General features: G+C 39.3%; 1 protein-coding gene across 2 annotated transcripts in view; it reads right to left on the bottom strand.

Moving 5' to 3' along the window:
- The window catches only part of KCNB2 (potassium voltage-gated channel subfamily B member 2), a 404,375-nt gene extending 398,269 nt beyond the window's left edge, over window positions 1–6,106 (bottom strand). The window contains exons 1-2 of one of the 2 annotated variants that reach the window (XM_082432579.1): window positions 5,373–6,106; window positions 2,730–2,800 (exon numbers count right to left, since the gene is read on the bottom strand). The gene's annotated coding sequence lies outside the window, so the exon portion shown is untranslated. The remainder of the gene's footprint in view (window positions 1–2,729; window positions 2,801–5,372) is intronic. The other variant, XM_082432580.1, reaches the window with a different exon arrangement.
- Between the last annotated feature and the right edge of the window lie 14,326 nt (window positions 6,107–20,432).

Raw genomic sequence — 20,432 nt, 5'->3', positions numbered from 1 at the left:
TGGGCCAGACAGTACTGTGTTCACCTCTGTATCCTGAAAGAACCCTGCATAGAAGCAGCAGTAAATAAGTAATACTTAAATCAAATTATTCCCCGGGAATATTGCTATACATAATGGCTGTGTTTTTAGTACTAACAGTACTGTACTTGAGGTATATTATTGATTCACAGGGTATTTGTGGATTGGTCTGGACACCGAAGCATCATCTAAAGTACTGTTTCTATAAATGTATTACAAGTTTTAAAAAACCCAAACTTTTAAAATCAACCTTTATGCTCCAAGCCAGTTGTAGGTTGAGAGTTGTCTATAATACAATGCAATTGGGCCTATGAGACCTAACATCTGTGAGAGAAATTAAAATGTCAATCAATCATGAGGCTGTATCTAAAGATTGGATTGTATGGCATCCTGCAGGCAATACTTGGCCATTTTATCTTCCAAGTTTAATGATGGTATTTTTCACATAAACAGAAGCAGTTGATATTTCGAAAGAATTTCACTTTAAATCTTATAAAAACTTTTCTTGATGAAAAACTCAACTTATGATTTGATTTATGCTTTCATGGTTTTATTATAGTTATTATCACTTAGTAAAATAAATGCACTCTAGACAACATACTAGAAAGTAAACCTGTTGGGCTTCCCTGGTGGCACAGTGGTTAAGAATCCGCCTGCCAATGCAGGGGACACGGGTTCGAGCCCTGGTCCAGGAAGATCCCACATGCCTGGAAGCAACTAAGCCCGTGCACCACAACTACTGAGCCTGCGCTCTAGAGCCCGCGTGCCACAACTACTGAGCCCGTGTGCCACAACTACTGAGCCCGCGCGCCGAGAGCCTGTGCTCCGCAACAAGAGAAGCCACCACAGTGGGAAGCCCGTGCACCACAACAAAGAGTAGCCCCCGCTCGCCGCAACTAGAGAAAGCCCACACGCAGCCAAAAATAAATAAAATAAATAAATTTTAAAAAATTTTAAAAAAGAAAGTAAACCTGTTAAGTGACTATATTCCAATTTCCAACAATATATTGGGGGTACATTTTACAGAAGAAAAAGTGGGGACAGGGGTAAAAGAAAATTATATTGCAAAACTAATAACTTCCTTTCGATATATGAATATTTAATTCTAAAAAATAAATTTAAAATATTTATAATACTATACTTTATTCAAAATAATTCACATTTTTTAAAAAAAAACCTGAAACTGAATATAAAATAAACTACCATTAGAAACTGACCAGTCAGATCATGTTTCTTGCCCAGTGCTAGTCTCTGGTCGCTGTAAAGGCAGTACTTCCTAATGTTTTAGCATTCTGATAAAATTCCACCCATCTTTTAAAAATCAGCCTCTAAACTACTTTCTTATTTCAAATTCATAATGAAAGTTTTGGGGTTTTCTCCTATTTAAAATGAAGTCCCTATTTTTGGTCTTTTCCAAGCATTCCCTGTCATAATAACTATGGTATCCCTTAACGGGAGGATATAGCTCCAAATAAATCTAGGAGCTGAAAACATCATTTCTCATTCTGCCGGAGATCACACTTCTTAATATTTAATATCATAGTGGTTAAGTGAAGCCAGAATGCCTGGGTTCAAGCTTGACTGTATCATTTACTTCCTATGTGACTTTAGACAAGAAAAGTCTCTGTAATTTAACTTTTATGTCTATATAACAGAGTATTAGTGATAGCTGCCTCATAGGGTGGTTGTGAGAATTAAAATATTTAGCATTTTTAAAACACTTAAAAAGTGGCTGGCTCAACTATGTGTTACAATAATAGTAATGAAAATAAATTTATTTTATTGACATAAATAAAATAATAATGTTATTTATAATAATAACACTTTAATTTAATTTAAATTTTTAAAAAGTTTAGTAAAGGTTATTATTATTATTGTTGTCTTCTAATAATTCCCCAATGCCTAGACTGTGACAAATTTTCATGATCCTCTTCCTGAATCTGCCTTAATTAATTTATTAAGTATGAAATTGTGACATGCACGTATGTATGCAAGAGATGCCTGATTTTGAACCATACACACAATTCTTCAATCAGTTATTCAAGTTTTACTCTCTATACTGTAAAAATCCTTGGGGGGCAAGGACTAGGTCTTCTATCTCTTTTGTGTTTGTTACATTCTAATCAAGCACTCTTCTTCTTATACATAATGAGTATTAAATGAATTAATGAGTAAGTTAGTGAGTGGATACATGGCATTAAATCAGACGGCACAGATAGGTACAATTCAACCTACAGGAACAGGCACTTTTCCCTTAAAGATAATACAGTACGATTTGGCTTACACAGGCCAAGGAGCACTGAGTCTTACACTCTTGACCTTCTGCCAGACAACCTGGATTTTCGGTGAAGAGTTGGTGGGAATACATATTTTAGAAGCTCAAGGAGGAAATAAGCAATGAACAAGAATGGACTATAGATCCAAAGTACAAAGATACTTGTAGTATATGACTAAAAATTTGACAGCTGTGCTGCGTTATAAAGTTTATTTTATCACTTCGGGAGTAACAAGGCTATAAACTCTTACCTTAAAAAATACGCTGAACTTAAAAAATATCACATATAATGCATGTGCACTCTCCACTCCTCTGAAGCCCTTATGAAAATAATAGGCATCAGAGTTTTTTGTAAAATCCACTTGACAAATATAAGCAAACCTCAAGTAACATCACATTCTGAAGTAAATGGAAAGTCTTAACCTTATATATTTACCTTAAAATGTTCATGAGGAGATGTCCTATCAACTTTAATGATGCTTCTTATGATGCTTCTTAGGAATTAGTCTAAGGGATAGCAAATTTCAAGGAACTAATTACTTCCTTATAATTTATCAAGAAAAAATACATTAGATCAGAATGAAATTATCTTGTAGATTTCCAATTTTTTACCAGAAATTTGGTTTACTTTCATAACACACACACACATATATATGTATACATACACATATGTATATATGTGTATGTTTATAATAATAATGCTTTAATTTAAATTTTTAAACATTTTAATAAAAGTTATTATTGTTATTATTACTGTCTTCTAATAATTCCTCATTGCCTAGACTGTGACAAATTTTCATGATCCTCTTCCTGAATCTGCCTTAATTATGTGTCTATATATACTTAATATGTACATACATACACCAGTCTCTCTTTGAACACCATTTCAAAATGCCAGATATAAATTCAAGAAAAAAATTTTTCAATGCGTAAAGAATATTTTCCACAGATACACAGGCAGGTATGCAAGAAACCTGGACAGATATGCTTTTAAAGTTGCCAAGAATGTGACTGAAAGCCTACCCTGTCATTTTGTTTCGCTAGCAGTCTCACTTTTGCTACCATACTGGAAATTAGAAGGGCAAGTTCATGTTCACAGTTGCTCCAAGGCATCAACAAGGAAACTTTAAAAGCCAAACAGAAAAGATTGGCTAAGGTAATAATTTTCACTAATCCCATCTGAATATTCAGCAAACACGTATGCCTGGAAAACTAACTGTGGGATGTGGAGACAAGTGAGACTGGAAATAGTTTCAACAGATGCACGGATTGATTCCATTTAGAAAAACACAGGAGCAAAAGAAAAGAGAGACACTAGCATTCTCAAAGTGGCAGGTAATGGAGTTATTTTCTGGAAGCGGTGTGTATATTTGTGTATGAGGGAGATTTGGGAACACTAACACGGAAAGGGCAAGGTGCAGGTTAAAAGGAGGAAGAATGCAAAGAGAACTGCCAAGTGATTCACTCCTTTCTCCAAGAGCCTGAGTTGTGCCAGAAAAGGAAAAGGAGTGCATTAGACACAATTCGATTTGTGATAAACAACTGGTCTGAATCTGACAGCATGAGGGAGGGGAGTACAGTATTTGCTTGGTGGAGGCATATTAACTCTTTTAGGTGATGAAGTTATTTTTCATTCAGTGGGGGAAAAGGTGTTTATACATTGGGTCCTCCAAATTCTCAGAACTGTAGCCAAACAAGTAATCACGTATTTATGCCTTACATTAAAAACACCACCTCTAGAAGCAATTAAATGCACAGACACATGTACAGTGCACCCAATTACTGAACTGTTTAAGTTCTGATAAATTTAAGAACCAAGAACTCTCTAGTCCAGATGTCCCTAGAGCTTATTCACGTATGACAAGTAAGCTTTGTACAACTTTATATTTATTCACAGACACACACACACCCCTCTAAACAGTGAAATAAAGTAAAACTTTATACCTACATAATTTTTTTAATGATACCCTCTATTTCAAAATCTTTCCTGTAAGTTATTCAGTACCGACAAGTTAGACTTTAGATTTTTGACTGGAATTTATCTTTCTCTTGTTCTATGAAATGTGATTATCTCGAATGATGTTTTTTGGTAAATAAACCAAGAGACCTCTGTCCCACACAATACTACACATTTAAAAACAATAACAAATCCTGACATTTCCTTTGAGCTGAGCTTAAAAAATCAGATTTCCAACAAAATTCCAAAACCCATCAATGCAAAAACAGAAATGTGAAATACTATTTAAAACACTGACATTATTGCATAACTTGATTAGAAGGAATGCTGAACCTGCATGAAATGAACCCAGTGTATATCTGTGCATCCTAAATTTTTCAGTGTAATCTATTATTGTAACACTTGTGCGGTCGTAAATGATGTATACATGGCATGTCTTTGCATACTGCACACTGAACATTTTTATGAATGAATACACAAAAATGCTCATAATTCGAGAAGATGGATGGTAGCATACTATTTTGAAAACCGTCATTAAGCCCTGGAAGCAAACGACGAGGCAAATGGTCGGTGTTTTTTGGTGCCATTCAGGGCAGTTATATTCCCAGGTCCCCTAAGCAGAGTGTGTTGGAAACAGCCATGAAGCTCTTTCCTTAGAGGCTCATTCTCTCTCTCAGGAACCCTGTGCTACAGAACGGAGACCGTGCGCCGCTCGGAGAACAGAATGCATGCACGTCTCTGTGTTCTGAGGACTGTTCATACATCAGAGACATCACACTCCCCGAATCCGGTCCCACAAGTGTGTGCATGTGAGTGTGGCATTTACCAACAAATGAACAGAAGGCAACAAGAGCTCATCTCCTAGAAATAACATCTCCCATCCCTTCCCAGGCAGACTGCTCGGAAGCTTTTCAGGGGCTAACACTTGAGCGCCTTCCCCACGGGGATGGAGTCTTGCATTAATAACCCTCTCAGGGCTAAGTCAGCTTTGTGTGTAAGTCCACTCGGTGCCATATGGCAGTTTCCAATTCCTTTAGCAACTCAAGTCTGGCTAGGCTGCCCGCGATGATTCATTCTTAAAGGAAGACCCCTTCGGGGAGCAGCAATGCCCCCGCCACTTACCTAGCTCCCACCGACCCCGCTCGGCAGGCGGCACGGGCTCGGGCACCACAAAGGGCTGTGGGATTCCCCGCTCCCTCCGGGGCTCCTCTCCCCGCGACGGTGCCCTTCGCCAATGATGTGTCGCTGGAAATCCCCCTCCCCTCCACGGAGAGGAGGGTCTCCCCGGCTGGCTGGAGCTCCTGGCGTTTTTTGGTTTTGGTTTTTTTTTTTTTTGGTTTTTTTTTTTTCACCCCTCTCTTTACATCCCTGACTCTGGTTCACGGTCTCTAGTAGGAAGGCTCAAAGGAGAGGCGGCGGGAGGAAGCTAAGGCATCCTTAAAAAGAACAATAATCTTCATCGATCTTCACCCCCTTCCCCTCGCGGGCCCCCATCCCCCTGCCGCCGCCGCCGCCGCCCAAACAAGAGGGCTGGGATAGAAAAGGAAAAATCGAGCGGGGCTGAGCTCGCCGCGCGGAAGGAGCCGGGAAGGCGAGCCGCGCCAGCCGGGGAGTTGCCGCTCGCTCGGGTTGCCCTCGGCGCGGCGGCGGCGGCGGCGGCGGCCGGCGGGGGCGGAGGGCGGTGGGTGCTTGGTGGGTGTGTGTCTGTGGCGGAGCCGGGGAGAGGCTGGGCGCGGGAGGCGAGGTGGGGCGCTCGGGGGCGCCGGCTTGGGCGCGCACACCGGCCCGCGGCCACCCCGCCTCGCGCTCCGCCTCCTCCCGCGCTCCGCGCACCCGCGGGCTGGAGCGACGGCCGCCGCCGCCGCCGCCGCCTCCTCTTCGTCTTCCTGGGCGCTAGCAGCTCTCGACGTGGGCGGCGGCCGGGGTGGCGGGGCTGCGCGGCCGGCCGGGCACCGCCGGGGACGCCCGGGCTCGGCCTGGCGGCGCGGGGGCCGTACGTTCGAGCGGGGACAGCGCCCCGGAGCCCGGGGCGCGGGCGAGAGGGCACCGCCCACACCTTGGCGGGCGCCTCCCACTCCTCCCGCGCGCCCGCCGCTCCCCGCGGCCCGGGCCCGGCTGCACACCCACCTGCTTCCCTCGGCGGCTGCCGCTCTGCGGAGCGGGAGGGTCCGCGGCCCCGCGGGCGCCGCTGACAGGGCGACGGGGAAAGCCCGGGGCGCCCCGCCGGGATGCGCTCGGGCGGCTTCGCGGGATTCCCTGGGCCCTTCTGCTCTCGGCTGCTAGGTTCTCCCCCCGCCCGCCCCACACGCCCCTGACCCTGGCCCGCAGCTCGACCCGGGGAACTGGGGCGAGGAGAGACCGCTCCTGAGTGATGGGGCCCGGAGTATCCTCCCGGGGAAAGAGCGCGGGGATAACTAGGAGAGCAGAGAGGATCTGACTTTCCCCCGAGCACCTCCAGCTCCGCTTAGGGGCCGTCGTCAGCCCCCAAACCTCGCTTTCCTGGGTTTGAAGGAAAAGCCTGGTCGGTGGCAGCCGTAACTCTAGCTTCCCACGGGGGCGCTATTCATACTCTGGCTTCCTTTCTTTGGCCTGTTCTCCCTGTCATCTAGAGAACTGTGCCAAGTTCCTCCTTGGAGAGGCCACCGAAGGGACACCCAGAACTTTCCCTACCTTCATGTCGAGGTAAAGACGGGATGAACTTGAATAATAACATCACTGGGCTCTCTGGGTTGCCGACCCATGGGCTCCTCAACAGGCACGAGATAGAGACGGCCTGCACAGTTACAGGAAACAAAGTAGCCTGAAACACCCTTTTAAAAAGAATGCAGGCCGTGACAGTGTATTTAGAGTGGGGACTCCCTTCTGAGTTTCTTTAGGCCAAGAAAGATGGCTACTGGAGAAGGTCCAACACACTCAGGTTTAAACGTATCTCACTTAATCCTTGCTTCTCTTTTAGCCCTGATGTACACCGGGAAGCTCCATCATCTAGGGTTCTCTACACTTTGACTTCCCACATCTCCACGGGCCTTACCTTGTGCTGGGTGGTTTTTTCGAGGTGCCAGATATTGGGCAGGATGTTTAGTATAGATGTTGGCTCTTCCGACGCCATCGCCCTCCGCCCGGGACCTATCCTGGTCCTTTGCTGTTTTCCAGGCTTCTCAAGTACGAACACTAGGAAAAGGAAGAGGACTCCCAGATCCTCAGACCTTTATCCCCAACCCTGACCTGTTCCCAAGCTTCAGCTCCAAATTTCCAGGGACCTGCCGGATGTCCATTACTACGCCTCCAGTCTTTCCAGCCTCCCATACACACTTCCTGCAGATTACTCTTCCGCAGCCACAACCCTGACGTTATCATTCCCTGCTCACAAATGTTCTCTGGCTTCCCCATTCCCTGCCAGACAGTGTCTGCACACTTCTATGCCATTGCACGCCGCTAGAGTCTCTTCTGGTATGCTCCTCTCCCAGTTTCAGGTCCAAATCATCCCAGTATTTCACGGTCCACGTTAAACTCCGCCTCCTCCGTGACCCCTCCCTTTTGACGTCCATAGCACGCGGTCTGAGCTCTCTCTTTAAAGACATATGACCTTCAGCGTCCTGCAGAATGTATGTGCTTCCTATGTAAAAGTCTCACCGTCTTAAATGTTTCTCCAGGGTAGATTCCCTATAACTTTGTTTGCATTCTTTACATATAACCCAAAGCTCCACATACAAAAAATACCTATTCATCCAACAAGTATTTATTTTGCAACTTTTCTTAGGAACTCGATATTTGTTAAATGAATGGGATTTACAAAATATTTTGTCTAGAAAGACTAATATTCGTTCTAGGGGTGTGCCTAAATATAAGTGGTATGATCTTGCATAAATTTATGGGTGTGAAAAATCCCCTTACTTTACAAGCCCTACATCAGTATCACTGATCACCTTCAATAAGAATTTAATTATTTGCCAAGTGTTTGTTAAAAAACATTTTTTTACCTTAAGTTTCCATTATAGTTCAGAAATCTGAACACATTTTCCTACTAAGTGGTCATTGATCAAGAGAGCAGATTATCTATTGAGTAAAACACACTGCTGCTATCTCCATAATGGGAAGGAGGGTTCTAGGAGTAATTATCCATCATGTCTGAGTCTTGTCTGTAAGCCTGCAATGATATGGAAAAACAATCTTTGGAAATAAAATCTAATTCCACTTACAAAATTACTCATAGCTCAAATGGGCTATAGGGAATAACCCTTACTATACAAATTTTTTGGAATAGCTGAGTTCTCCATGTGCACAGCTTGAATTCTGGATGGCTGCAAAAACTCTTTTGTGTTGATTATCACCGTGTGGTTTTACTGCCTTAGTGTATATAATTTTGTCTTTTTTTAGTTATTCTCCGAAGAAAAGATTAAAATGATCTAGCTAAAAAGTCAGACGTTTTCACATTGCTTCTTAAGCCATCTTTTGTTTTAACCTTTATTGATATTTATGGAAATGTTCCTCTTGCTTGTATTTCAATTTTTCAGATTTATCATGAGATTTGATGAAATTATATTCAAAGTAAAGGAGAGAAATATCTGTTTAAAGTGTCAAAATGCTTTCCTCATAATACTTGGTAAAAAAATCACTTTAATATAAGTTTAACCTGAAATACTCTTATGTGTGTCATTAGATCAATTTAGATGAAGAATGTGTTTCCTCATACATCATAATGCTGGTGTATTGGTATATTTATGTATATACACACGATATCAAGCAAAATAGGTTTTTGGTATTTTTTGTTGAATAAAGTGTTTGAAAAATATTTACTATAATCTGAATGACATCGTTACTGACTACACTTTAACCTATCAAATTGGAATTTTCATTGGCAAGTTGACTTACAGAAAGAGCCTGTATAAGTAAGAATAAAGTAGTAAAGGCTGGAGAAAGAACATATTTTAAATGTTAAAAGCAGAAGGGTAAGAATTTACAAGTTTTTTGGAGGCTAAATAATTAGAATTTGATTTAAACTTATTTAAAAAGTTAAATGGAAGGAAGTTTATGACATATGAGTAAAATCAAACAAAAACAAAATTTAGTTTAAAAGTGGAGTCTTTAAGAATGATGTGAACCCCATTAAAGGAAAAAATACACAAATATAAATGTAAATATGTGTGTGTGTGTGTGTGTTCTGGAAGGATATACATTAACCAGCTAAAGGAGTTACTTTAACAGTTGAAAGGCAGGCTTACTTTTATTTGGTATAACTTGGTTTTACCAAAAGATGGGTGAATATTTATCTTCTTTAAACATCAGCACCATTATAAAGCAAATATACACATAGATTAGGACTACACTTTTTTTTTTTTTAATGGGGAAAATACTGCTGTGGTGCTCATCATCATACAAGAAAGCAGGCACTGAAGGGTGATTAGAATTTACCACATTCTTACACCTAAACTGCCTTCTTTCTCCCTTCTAAATAAAAAGGTAGGAAAGCTGGGCAATTTAGAGCAACTCACAGAGTCCTAGCAGCCACTGAAATCCTGCACTCACACATTGCAGTGAAGTTTGAAAAATAAATGAGCCGCTTGTGTGTTCATCATTGAGGAGATAAGTACTATTTCACTGATTCTTTTGAATTTAGTTGAGACAGATTTGGCTGTCCTTTGAAGATTTAAAGTAAGAGAGAAGCTCCAGAATGACTGTACTTGTATTTTTTTTAACAGGTCTTGTAGGGAGCATGAACTTTTTGGAAAATGTCAAATGCTTAAGCACAACATTTTTTTGCTGTGTAGTAACAGGGATATAAGTACAGTGTTTGAATCAATCTTTGGAGCTACTTCCCAATGTCATTAGTATCTAAGCAACCTAGTTAGTTCTTAGGAAGCCATGAAGTTGGGGGTAAAGAATTTCTGGGACCAGTTAACTGGAAATTCCAAAAATATGCTACATAAAAAATATTTAATCATGTTTTTCCAGGACATGGTAGAACAAGGATTGGATTCCTAGTCAGATCTGAGCCCCATCTCTGTTATGTATTTGTGCTGTGTAATAACAGGTAAATTTTACCCAGACATTACAACATGTCAGGGACTGGGCTAAATTCTTTACACATATTGGCTAATTTAATCCTTATAATGGCTCTTTGAGGTAGATACTATCATGATTATTCCAGTTCATAAAGAAAGTAACTGAACAGAGAAAATTTAAATTATTTGCCTGAGATCACTCTGTCAGAATTGGAATTTGACCTAAGATAGTGTGACCTTAAAATTTTAGGCTATTTCCCTCCATCTCACCCCACGCTGATACCATCTTTCTTCCTGTTTCAGAGGTTGTCTCAAGTTCATGTGGGAAATAGTGTATGAAGTATTATTTTCCATTTTTAGGGTGGCAATCTGGTTAAGATGAATGTAGGAGTCGCCAAAGACAATCTACAAAAAGGAAAAGAAAAAGAGAGAAAAGCAAAAGAAAGAATTTCTTGCTAGTCCTTAAAGTGAATGGAGGTAGGACAGGCATCTGTTGTTTTTCTAACACGTAGATTGATACTGATCCGCCCTCACCACTCACTAGTTGTCTCCACATTTGTCTGAGATGTGATGTGTCAAGATTGGGCACCTTTGGGATGAGGCATGTTGCCGTGGGCTAGGATGAAGGCTTTCAGGCTTACATAGGGAGGTACCTGTGTGGTTCACAATCCACGCAGAAGGACACAACAGTTCCAGATTGTGAACATACCACCGGCACAGTGGATCGGAAAGTGTCTGAGGCTCTTAGAATAATCTGGGCTTTGGATAAGTAGCAAATGGATAATCTCCAACAGTAGAGGAAATACAACCAGTTACAAGTGAAAGAGCCCTCTTTGCAAATGCAAGGACATTTTCCTCAGCCCCAGACTTTACATTATTATAAGCAAAAAGTGGATAGAATGATATAACATGTCCTTCCCGGCTATGCAAGGACTTTGTCTCTCAGAAGCCAAGATACAGCCAAGGCGAGCAAAATTAAATTAGTTACCCATGGTCTTTTCAGAGAAATTTCCGAGTGGACCTAGGACTCTTAACGAAGCAGTTGGGTTTAAACTGTGGCAGATACTCTGACAGTGCCTTTGTTCCCTTCTGAGAATGAAGCCTGAGCTGATAGTACATTCAACAGACACGTCCTCCCCAAAGGGCCACTAATTCTCAGAATGACGAAAAAGTAATGCTGCCATAATTCTTGGTGTTTCCTGTTGTTGGCGCTCTTGCACCTTTAAAACCTTGCAGTATCAAGTAGAAATATTGATCATTACTGGGATCCATAGCCTGACAATTATTTCTCGCTACTAATTAAAGCTGTGCTTTAATGTTTTGTTCTAAATAAAATACATTATGGTAATAAATATAAAATCACAGCTTTTTTAAAGCATGCTAGCACTGTATATTCAGAAAAATTATATCAAGCATTTAACACAGTAATTATTGAAAAGCATTTAGTATTAAAGATGACTAGATGTGCATAACTAGTCAAAACTGCTAAACACATATCAGAAGGCACACAGATTTAAAAATACAGAAATGAAACAATTATTTTCACTAATGCCAACCTTTGTTTAATTACAACTAACAAAGTGTCAGTTTATAGAATTACATGTATATGCTAATTATGACAGTCAATATTTTACTTCATATAGTATATTATTATTTTATATATCATGTATATTATTTGAAGTTAAATACTGTCAATGTGCATGTTAGGTGGTTGGTTCTTTTTATTAGTCTAATCCTTTTCAATTGAAATAATGAAGACTTCTTTCAACAAACACAGGTATGTATTTTAGAAAACAAGAGCAAGTGATTTTGACTGGAATTTAAAATACAGAGATGAAAATTTGGAAAAGACTATTTTTTCTCATCCCCCCACCATCACTTGTACTCTATGCAGAGCTAAACCAGGCCCAACGAGATTTTAGAATCTGTCATAGTTAATATTTGATTTAGTTAATTGCATTCCTCATAGAGATAATCAGATATGGGAATGGAGACTCAAACATGGAAATTCAGCCTGTTAAATGAATCTAATTAGCATGAAAGCTATCTAATTGGACTTTCTGCTCCTGCTATCATGGAAGTCCCCATACTGCCCCAGCAATGGATCAGTTCACATGGCACTGTGTTGAGAGATGTTAGTAACACTAAAGAAGCAAATCGTCATGAGCTCTAAGTCGACCATGACTCATCCTATCATTTCCTTCCCAGCACATAAGAAAGTGAGTTCAATAGAAAACTAACCTCTCCTGAGAACAGCAACAAAAATTAGAACCACATCCGTGGTTCATGCTAATTTGAGTAGGGGGATGAAATCTCACCTGCAGAAATTAGAGAATTTCTCTTCTTCCCTCTTTCACTACATATATTTACCTCCAAAACTAGCCCCTGATATTAGCTGGGGGTGTCCATCGCTGGTACCAGGTAGGGTTAGCTAATGATAGTACACACAAAAAGAAGCATGTCATTCTCTTATACTGCTTTGAAATTCCTAAGTGTAATGTTATGACAACTGCGTTTGATAACAATTGAAACAAGAGAAATCTAGTGTAAGCCTCATCATCTTTTCTACTATGAATTGCATTAATTTAAAACATTTCTGGGAATCCCCTGGCAGTCTAGTGGTTAGAACTCCCTGCTTCCACTACAGGGGGCACGGGTTTGATCCCTGGTCGGGGAGCTAAGACCCCGCAAGCCGTGGCACAGCCAAAAACAAAAACAACAACAAAACAAAACAAAAAAACATTTCTAATACTTATATTCCAATGAGAAATCTTTAAAGTTCAGCATTTTGCACAAAGTTTATTTGAAAATTTGAAGGGCACCGTATAGGATGTCATGAAATTGTTGTTTGGAGGAGAATGTGTTTCTATATATACATAAAATGAAATTTACCTATTAAGAACTACAAGCTCAGGACAGTTCCCAGGAACGAGAATTTCAATACAGTGCCAGGTTATTGGCTTATGTAATTTTCTATATCACCCATGGCAATTACCAATAGTTGTAGAACTGGAAACTAATGCAAAAGAAAAGTTACACAGAAAAAGCAGAGTGGATAAATTGAATTAGTTAAATAGTGAATGCTGAGGAAGGAACACTTCCCTATCTCTTTACAGACACTCCAGTTTATTCCCCGAAGCACGAGATTTGAGTGCCCATAGACAGTATTATTGTTTGGTTTGCAGAGCTATATAAACTACTCCTGGGATCCCCATTTGAAAAACGTGACTGTTGACACTTAAATGACTGTTACAATTTGACCTGGAAAATTACGGTCGAATCTGTACACTTTATTACCAGAAGAACGTGGCCAGATTAGAGGGAATTTGGAAAAGATTAACGTAAATGATTAAAGAAGAAAATAGGAAGAGGAACATTACAATTGTACTACCAGAGTGACTGATGAGGAAACAGAGATTTACAGATCCTGTGTCTGAGGAATGAATGGAGGTAACATTGAGATTACTTTAGTGTCACAAAATAAATACAACAGAAGAGTGAGATTAAGATAACCAAAACCTCTATTTTTGAAACATCCCTTTTGTAAGATATGAAAAGTTATTATAAAGTATTGTCTTCTCAAAGTATCAAGTGCTTATAGTAAGCCCCTCTTGAAAACAAAACAGAGCAAAGCAAAACAAAATGACACTTAGACTTAAAGAATGTAACTTGCTTACAATAAAGAGCTACTTTTCTTATTCTCTCAAGAAAAAAAAATGTGCTTTAGAACATTGTATCCTAATAATACTTGCTAATGTAAATAGCACCTAAGAAATGTGATACTTTGATCATTTAAATAATAAGGCACATTATGTAATATATCTTTGGGCCTCATTGTATATTGAAAATATATAGTTATATCACATAATAAACATTAACATTATTAAATACTTGGACTACTTATTGCTTTATCCATAATTATGATTTAGAGAATTAACATTCTAACATGTCTTATGTCTAAATGAAAACCTACTTGACAATGTCAGAGTAAATAATTTCTATACAATTTCTATTTTTTTCTGTATAATTTCTATACAATTTCTACTTTTTTCCCTTAAGAAATATATAGATTTAGCCAAGTTTTTGGTGTTCCTATTTGATATTCCTTCCCTATTTCCTTCTTGTCACACTTTGTGAACAATTTTATATCTATCACAGCTAGAGTGACAGTTTTAGTAGCTAAAAGATATATAATAATTTCTACCACAAGTTGGGTTATCCCTTAGAAAGTTGCACAGAAATGATAAAATTAGGAAAGTTAGAATCAGTGCTGACCACAGCCTCTCTCTGATGTCCCTGCCTTTTTCTCTCTTGGTGGCCATCACTGCCTCTAGAACCTTCATCTAGATCCAGATGACTCCCAAAGCCATATTTTCTAACCCTTGATAATTGCAATTAGTGTTACATTTCTGGCTGTCTCTTGGAGACTTCCACTTGGATATTCTGCCATCGCCTCAAATAAATTCATCTGAAATAGTTCCTCCCCTCAATCTCCAGGCCTGCTGAGTTACCTCTGTTCTTTCCATTGTCCTGCTGGAAAGCTGTGGCAGGCATCTTAACTCATTGCTTGCTCCTTCCCACGTTCAGTTACTTACCAAGTCTCTTTGACTTTTCTTTCATAAAGTCTCCTAACCCAGTCTTGCGGGCACGCGCACACACACACACACACACACAAAACTTCTTCATACTTTACCTCATTCCCATGATTCCCTCCAGTATGAATTCTTTCCCCACTATCACCTTCCCCAAACACTCCTATCATCCCATCTCAGCTGGATTTCAAAATGATACCCTTCTGGAATTCCCTGGTGGTCCAGTGGTTAAGACTCTGCGTTTGCACTGCAAGGGGCCTGGGTTCGATCCCTGGTCAGGGAACTAAGATCCCGCAAGACGTGTGGTGACGCCAAAAAAATAATAAAGAAAAAAAGATTCCCTTCTACCTATAGAATAAATCCCCAACCCCTTAGCCTGAGGTTCAGATTTTCCATGATTGACTCCAGCCCATGTTTCCACCCTCACTCTCCACACTACTCACTATCCCTCAAAGAGACTCGACTTTTCCCAGTTCTACACTTTCAACCACACCACATTCTTATCTTGCAATATTCTTTCCTTCCTTCTCCATCAATCGGAATTCTAAAAAGTCCCACCTAAGTAATAATCATAGTCTCATGTACTCCCTGAAGCCTTCCTTGACTACTTTAGGCAGAAGAGGTTTTGTTCTCTCTTAAGCTATAACACATTATCTGCTACTCATTTATCTTAGAAAATGGTAGCATTTTGCATTTAGAACAGACATGCTTTTTTCTACAGTATATTATATTGGATGTCTAATATATGTATTAAGTGCTATCTCATCATTGCTTTTTATAGAGCATTGCAAAGGTCATCTGTTTCTCTAATTAGATGATCAGCGACTTGAGAGAAATTTGGTAAAGACAAAATGAAAAACCATGAGCTTTGAAATTACAATCATCTATGAAGTTCAAAACAAACTCAAGAAATTGCCGTGAGAGTGGGCAAGTTACTTAGCTTCTCTAAGCCTCAGGTCCCTTTTTTGTAAAAAGGAAAAGGATATACCTTTATATGGTTTGAAAACTTGCTTTAAAGTCTAATTGAACTAATATACATAGAGATATCAACCACAGAAGGCACTCAGAAAATGTGGGTTCTTCTTTTCCCTGTGTGTCCTCTGAGTAGCTTACTCACAGTGGGGACTTTGTCAAAATTAATTGATAACAGAAATTTTTATAACAATTTAAATGTTTAACATTTCTTAGAAAAGAAGTTCCTTGGTCTCACTAGAGCAAAAGTGCACATGAGAGATTAGAGAATAATAGGGTTGACAATGTCGGTTGGTACAAGACGGAGGAAAACCTGGATTGTCAGGCCATGGCCGATTTTCCTCACTTAATCTGAAATAAGACTTGTTGAAATACATTGACCTGAGAGTCATGTGAACTGTTGCTCTCTTTTGAATTTGCCCCCGTTGTGATAGGTGGGAAAGAACCAAAGGGGACGTTGAATAGGTGCTAGATATTTGTAAAAGTGTAGACTTTCGTTTCAGAAGGCTGGGCTAGTGTCCTGGCCTTGATAATGAATAGCTGTGTGGCCCTAGGGAAATCCCTTTACCTCTCTGAGCCCCTGTTTTCTCATCTGTAAAATAGGATTAATAATCCCCTTCTCACAGTATTTCTTTGACGATTAAATGAGATTAAATATATAATACATAATAAGATGTACCACATGAATGTAAAATATAAAAAATGACATATATGTTCTGTTTCATAGATTATAGTATTATTAGAGTTAGATTTGGTGAGATATACCATATGGCTTGTAACTCCACACACAAAAAAATTAAGATGCAGGTCTATGTTTATGGTGAAATGGGAGATAACAGTAAGGTAATGATGGAGTTGACTCCCATTTTAGACGAGGGCTAGAGCTGCAAAGAAAATAACAGTACCAAAGGCAGTGATCCCTGTAAGATGGGCTCGTTCAACTGTTCTTTGTCCTTTTCTTCTTTTTCTGGTCTCAGTGCTGCCAGATTTCAAAAGGAGGCTGAAATTCCATAAAAGAAAATAATGTAATTTGACTGTTTACTAAATATATAAGACAACATCGACTACTGGAAAAAAGTAATAGCATTACATCAAGTTAAATTAAATCCAGTAGGAAGAAAATTCAATAGAATGTTGCAAAACAAAGGCATGCATTTTGCTTTGAGCACTAAGGACCAGCAAGGGAATGGTAGTGCAGAAGTCCCCGTGTAGAAATGTTTCCTTGTGTTTCTATATTCAGGTGTGCGAACAGTTGACAGTGGTACCCTGGCTGGCTATGCTGCTGGGATGCTGGATGCAAAGGCAATTAGGCCTCAAATCTTTATGGCTTTAAGGGGCATAGATAATTCAGTACGAATTCAGAAATCAGCCATCTGAAATTACCTGCAAATTGTAAACAGAATTAAGAAACAAGTAAAAATCAGTAATATTTTTTATGTTTCTTGATATCATTTAGGGGGCATTCATCATTGATTTTCTGGTTGCAGAAAAGATTATGTTTCTTTGGTAACATTAAGTAACACAGAAGTGGAATTGTAGAAAGAAATAAGCTTATGAATGTTTGGATTGTAATGTCGATTATGTACATAGAATATTTAGCAGACAACTCAACTAAGATAATATCACTAGCTTTCTTTTCACCTAAAATGAACTCAGAGCATAGCACATGAAAAAAGTTTACTTAAAAGTCTCTCTTTTATTATATGTTTTAATTATTTCTGGTTTTGTATTTAATCCTTCAGGCTTGGCAATCTTCCCATGGAAGGTAAGGAAATGAAAAGTTGGAACATATAACACTTTTAATTAAAATTCTAGTATCAAAAGATATTGAGCAGTCTCCCTTAATAAAATCAGCCCCAATGGTGCTTTTGTCTTCACAGTTAATCATTACTTTCATGCTATTTTTTATATTAGGATCAACAGTACTTGATTAGGGGGTAGGACTTCACTATTTTCAAGTTATAACATAGCATAAAAAGAAACAAGTGCCCACATAAGATTCAAACTCCTTATTAGAATAGGTATGGAAGACCCCAGCTTGATCATTTGATTGGCATGACCAATTATTTGCAGAACTCTAAAGGTTGTAAAAATGAATTATTTTTACATACCATAACTAATCCTTACATTTCTTAACAGATCAGGTGTCTATAATTTAAGTTTGAGGCTTTGTCTGCAGTTGAAAATATAAGGGAAAAGGCCATTTGGAATTTCTTAGGTCCTCAATAGGTATGTTTTATTTTAAGAACACATGCTAAATTCCTAAGAACTTTCAAGGAGCAGCTGTCATCAGACTTTTCACTGGCAAAGAGTCTTCAGATTTCTGAGTAAAAATGATTTTCAACCTACAATTCCATACTTGGCTAAACTATCAATAAAATGTGAGGGAAATTAAAGAGATTTTTAGACTTCAAGGACTCAAAATATTTTCTTTCCATTCATCATTTAAAAAATATTCTAAGTAACTTACTTTATTTTTTTTCAATATTATTGTAATTTTTTCAGCTTCAATCTTTTTTGATTGAATAGTATTTTTTTTAACATCTTTATTGGAGTATAATTGCTTTACAATGGTGTGTTAGTTTCTGCTCTATAACAAAGTGAATCAGCTATACATATACATATATCCCCATATCTCCTCCCTCTTGCGTCTCCCTCCCACCCTCCCTATCCCACCCCTCTAGGTGGTCACAAAGCACCGAGCTGATCTCCCTGTGCTATTCAGCTGCTTCCCACTAGCTATCTATTTTACATTTGGTAGTGTATATATGTCCTTGCCACTCTCTCACTTCGTCCAGGCTTACCCTTCCCCCTCCCAGTGTCCTCAAGTCCATTCTCTACGTCTGCGTCTTTATTCCTGTCCTGCCCTTAGGTTCTTCAGAACCAATTTTTTTTTTTTTTTTTTTAGTTTCCATATATATGTGTTAGATGTTCATCAGTTCTTAAACAGTTGCTTAGACATGTTCCAACTAAACTAAAAAAAAAAAAAAAAAAAAGGACAAGGTAAGCTTTAGGAGACCGAAGTGCCAAACCAGAAGAACAATAGCATATAATCCCCAAATGGTAGTTTGACTGACACCTGAAGAGTAACCAGTTCAGATTTGAGCAAGGGGTCCGAGATTTCCCGATTCAGGTCTTAGGGTTAGAAGGAGATTCAATTGATTAGACAGAATGAGTTTTGAGAAGCTTGAGAATATAGTAAAGACATATGGTGGAGCAGAGAAAGGAGGATCTACTTGAACTTAACTGTAGGAATGTTTCCTTTGACTGGCACAGCAGTAGTGACATGGGATCTACAGAAGAAGGAACGTAATCCAATCCCACAACTCGACTCTGCAGGAAACAGAATTTACATATTCATAATACTGTAAACTTTGAGTTGTGAAACCATACCCCCATATCCATTTGCCTTGATTAAAATAAGGCAAAAGATGATTAATTAAGACCTTTGAGCTTAGTTGCAGAACAGCAGGAAAATCACAGATGAAGAAGCAGCTTGTTGGCAACCTCCTTGCACTGAACATTTCACAGGCTCATTGAGGGACCAGATGACCAATCAGTGAACTTTAGACGTCACGGGCCAAAAATCCACCACACGTAACACACGGAACCCCCCAGATTTGCACATGTGACCCACGAAGAGACATGAAGACAGTCGTGCCTGTGCAGAGGACCCTTGAAACTTCCCGTTACCTTCCCCAATCTTTTCTCAAGCCCAACACCCTCCCAGTCCCCATTCCCATGATAAATATCACACTCAAAAGCCAGTGGAGGGAACAGCTGAGCTTTGCCTCCTGTCTCCTTGCTTGGCTGCCCTGCAATAAATCCTTTTCTCTCTGGTCTTTCCCTTAAGCAGAGGACCCACTTGCTCGGTTACAGCTGTGAAATTTCGATTTAAAAATTAACCCATAAACAATTGACATATACACACTACTGTATATAAAATAGATAACTAATAAGGACCTACTGTATAGCACAGGGAACTCTACTCAATACTCTGTAATGACCTATATGGGAAGAGAATCTAAAGAAAGAGTGGATATACATATACATATATGTATAACTGATTCACCTTGCTGTACAGCAAGAACTAACACAACATTGTAAATCAGCTGTAGTCCAATAAAAAATTTTAAAATTAACCCATAAACAAATCAGAGACTTAATTGTATTCTAAGAAAGAATGTAAAGGTTATCCACCTCAATAATATAAAAAGTAAGAAATTAGGAGATGGGTTGGAGTTGAAGAGGTGTAGGGAAAGCCAGTGATATCAATGTCTTGATCTTTATTGGGGGATCAAGAGATATTGGCTATGGTTGTTGGGATAGCAACTGGAGCTTTAACAAGCTGTTTAACACTGCAGTGGTATCTAATAGAAAAAGTGTAAACAGTGGTAAAACATGGGGACATAAGGAAAAAAGGAAGGTGAAGTAGGGAGATACAGATGAGATTAACCTTCATCTATCAGTAGGAAGTCAGAAGACACTGTCTAAAAAAGCTGTAAAACCACAAACACTAATGAGCAATTTAAAAGATTGTTGAGACATCCCAAAGGGACTCGAAACAAATATTTTTAAAGAATTGCCTCTAAAGAGCAAACTAGTGTGTTGGAAAG

This window comes from Balaenoptera physalus, assembly GCF_965194825.1.
Source record: "Balaenoptera physalus genome assembly, chromosome: 17".
In the NCBI taxonomy this organism is placed as follows: Eukaryota; Metazoa; Chordata; class Mammalia; order Artiodactyla; family Balaenopteridae; genus Balaenoptera; species Balaenoptera physalus.
The sequence above is the reverse complement of the archived record's forward strand: the minus strand, read 5'-3'. Positions and strand labels throughout refer to the sequence as shown.